This window comes from Oncorhynchus gorbuscha, linkage group LG14, assembly GCF_021184085.1.
Source record: "Oncorhynchus gorbuscha isolate QuinsamMale2020 ecotype Even-year linkage group LG14, OgorEven_v1.0, whole genome shotgun sequence".
NCBI classification, from domain to species: Eukaryota; Metazoa; Chordata; class Actinopteri; order Salmoniformes; family Salmonidae; genus Oncorhynchus; species Oncorhynchus gorbuscha.
The window spans coordinates 30370846-30374927 of NC_060186.1; positions in this window are offsets into that span (position 1 = coordinate 30370846).

Here is a 4082-nt window from a genome sequence, read left to right on the forward strand (position 1 = left end):
GTAGTATCTGTTTCCCTTTTTGATACAGTGTGTACAGTATACTGTGTCAGTTTAGTTCATTTTCAATCTTTCTCGTTCTATTGTGCTAGATGACAAGACAAAATGCTTTTGACTTCAGCGAGGAATGCTTTACTTAAGAGAACAAGGAGCATATCAAACACAGTGGGTGCTGACAAGTATTTTTCTCTGCTCATACAGAAGTAATAAAGGCCTAGTTCACTTTTTTACATACATTACCGGTCAAAAGTTTTAGAACACCTACTCATTCAAGGGTTTTTCTTTATTTTTACATTCTACATTGTAGAATAATAGTGAAGACATCAAAACTATGAAATAACACATGTAATCATGTCGTAACCAATAGTGTTAAACCAATCAAAAATATTTTATATTTAAGATTCTTCAAAGTAGCCACCCTTTGCCTTGTTGACATCTTTGCACACTCTTGGCATTCTCTCAACCAGCTTCATGAGGTAGTCACCTGGAATGCATTTCAATTAACAGGTGTGCCTTGTTATGTTAATTTGGGGTATTTCTTTCCTTAATGCGTTTGAGCCAATCGGTTGTGTTGTAACAAGGTAAGGGTGGTATACAGAAGATAGCCCTATTTGGTAAAAGACCAAGTCCATATTATGGCAGAACATTACTTTAAGACATTAAAGATCAAGTTAATACGAAATAAGCCGAATGCATGTTATTATGAGAGAGAGCCTTTATTATGCTGAAATGTTAGCATAGGGTACTTGGCCGGCTTGACTTCATCTCATGCACAGCTTGACATTATGGCCGGTTTTATTTTCCCCACAATTTGAGGCATTAGGAGATATTCGTGTCATTGTGCAATATACTGTAGATGGTGTTCTCAGTAGTTTACCTATATTGCAGAGAAATCTGAGTTCTCTAAGGCAGACAGAAAAAACAATCGGACCTCCTTGACATAACGTTATTCCGTCTTGATCAACTGGACGGACATGGGACATTTAATGGATACTAACTAATGCATCTTAAATGTATCAGAACGGGTTTTGTGGTGACCCAAAACAAAGTCAGACATTTACTTCTAGACCCCCATGGACTGCATTTGGGCAGAAGTCTCTGGGAAAGAGATCAGCTAGCTACCTTACCTTCACCACTAAGAGGACATAGAGGAACAGTTTAGGTAAGTGTCCTTTTTGTCTTGTAATTTCATATTTGGACGGTGAAACAATTAGCTAGCATGATTATATATTCTCTAGCACAACCAATTCGTTAGCAAGCTTTATCTGAATGATGCACTGAAATTAACTACTCTCGAGGGGATCACTATTGTAGCTAGCTATGGCTATTCTTAAGACCAAGCAAACCCTATCTGAGAAGCGTGTCCGACTGACTGATGGAGCATATTCAATTAACCTTTAATCATAATTTTGATGTTCCCTGATTTACTTCAATGTTAAGATTGGGGGGAGACCAACACGCATTTTAGCTAGCGACCGTTAGCATTGCTAGCTATGTTTTTGACTAGCTTTGCTAGCTGATGGCAAAGTTGTTTCCTACTAAAGATAGCAATGTCATATTTCCAGACCATTTAGACAAAAGTCGTTTGCCTCTATCACGACTTTTGGGCACCACCATGGCGCTGCTGGCAGAGGGCAGTTTAAGAACATTAATTTTGCATGGCCCGGTGCCCCAGGTGAGCAGAGTTAGCTTGACAGCGGTGCAACCTATGAATAAATCAAATCGATTTTTATTGGTCACGTGCCTAATACACACAAATCTAAGTAAAGGGATTTGGAATAAGAATATGTACATATAAATATATGGATGAGCGGCGTAGGCAAGATGCAATAGATGGTATAGAATACAGTATACACATATGAGATGAGAAATGCAAGATATGTAAACATTATTAAAGTGACTAGTGATCAATTTATTGAAGTGGCCAATGATTTTGAGTCTATGTAGGCAGCAACCTTTGTGTCAGTGATGGCTGTTTACCAGTCTGATGGCCTTGAGATAGAAGCTGTTTTTCAGTCTCTCAGGCCCAGCTTTGATATGCACCTGTACTGACCTCGCCTTCTGGATGGTAGCAGGATGAACAGGCAGTGGCTAGGGTGGTGTAGGTGTCCTGGAGGGCAGGTAGTTTGCCCCGGGTGATGCGTTGGGCAGACTGCACCACCCTCTGGAGAGCCTTGCAGTTGTGGGTGGTGCAGTTGCCGTACCAGGCGGTGATACAGCCCGATAGGATGTTCTCAATTGTGCATCTGTAAAAGTCTGAGGGTTTTGGGTGACAAGCCAAATTTCTTCAGCCTCCTTGCGCCTTCTTCACCACACTCTGAATGGGTGGACCATTTCAGTTTGTCCGTGATGTGTACGCCAAGGAACTTGAAGCTTTCCACCTCCACTGCGGTCTCGTCGATGGATAGGGGGGTGCTCCCTCTGCTGTTTCTTGAAGTCCACGATCATCTTCTTTTGTTACAATTGAGTAGAGGTTGTTTTCCTGACATCACACTCGGAGTGCCCTCACCTCTTCCCTGTAGGTTTTCTCGTTGTTGGTAATCAAGCCCACTACTGCTGTGTCGTCTGCAAACTTGATGATGGAGTTGGAGGCGTATATGGCCGCGCAGTGGCTGAGCATGCAAACGTGTGGGGCCCCAGTGTTGAGGATCAGCGAAGTTGAGATGTTTCCTACCTTCAACACCTAGGGGTGGCCGTCAAAGTCCAGGACCCAAGTGCACAGGGCGTGGTTGAGACCCAGGGCCTCAAGCTTAATGGTGAGCTTGGAGGGTACTATGGTGTTGAATGCTGAGCTACAGTCAATGAACAGCATTCTTACATTGGTATCCCTTTAGGCCAGATGGGATAGGTCAGTGTGATGGCAATTGCATTGTCTGTGGACCTATTGGGGCGGTATGCAAATTGAAGTGGGTCTAGGGTGGCAGGTAAAGTGGAGGTGATATGATCCTTGACTAGTCTCTCAAAGCACTTCATGATGACAAGTGAGTAATTTACTTCAGTTATCTTTGCCTTTTTGGGTACAGGAACAATGGTGGCCATCTTGAAGCATGTATGGACAGCAGACTGAGATAGGGAGCGATTGAATATGTCCGTAAACACACCAGCCAGCTGGTCTGCGCATGCTCTGAGAATGCGGCTAGGGATGCCGTCTGGGCCGGTAGCCTTGCGAGGGATAACACGTTTAAATGACTTACTCACATCTGCCACGGAGAAGGAGAGGGGTGTCCCGCAGTCCTTGGTAGTAGGCCGCGTTGGTGGCACTGTATTATCCTCAAAGCGAGCAAAGAAGGTGTTTAGTTTGACTGGAAGCAAGACGTCGGTGTTCGTGACTTGGTTGGTTTTCTTTTTATAGTCCGTAATTGCCTGTAGACCCTGCCACATACGTCTCGTCTCTGAGCTGTTGAATTGCGACTCCACTTTGTCCCTATACCGACATTTCGCCTGTTTGATTGCCTTGCGGAGGGAATAAACTACATGGTTTATATTGAGCTATATTCCCAGTCATCTTTCCGCGGTTAAATGCAGTGTTTTGTTCTTTCTGTTTTGCGCAAATGCTGCCATCTATCTGGTTAGAGTAGGTTTTAATAGTTTTAATAATACAACATCTCCAATGCACTTCCTTATAAACTCACTCACCAAATCAGCGTATAAATCAATGTTATTCTCTGAGGCTGCCAGGAACATTTACCAGTCTGCGTGTTCAAAACAATGAAGCATGGATTCCGATTGGTCAGACCAGCGTTGGATAGATCTAGTCACGGGTACTTCCTGTTTGAGTTTCTGCCTATATAGAACGGTAGGAGTAAAATAGAGTCATGGTCGGATTTGCCGAAGGGAGTGCGGGCCTTGTGAGGTGAGGGCCTTGTATGCATCGCGTAAGTTAGAGTAGCAGTGATCCAGTGTATTGCCCGCACGAGTTCTACAATCAATATGCTGATACAATTTAGGTTTCCTTGTTCTCAAATTTGCTTTGTTAAAATCCCCAGCTACAATAAATGCAGCCCCGGGATATATGGTTTCCAGTTTGCGTAGGCTCCAGTGAAGTTCCTTGAGGGCCGCTGTGGTATCGGCTTGAGGAGGGATAT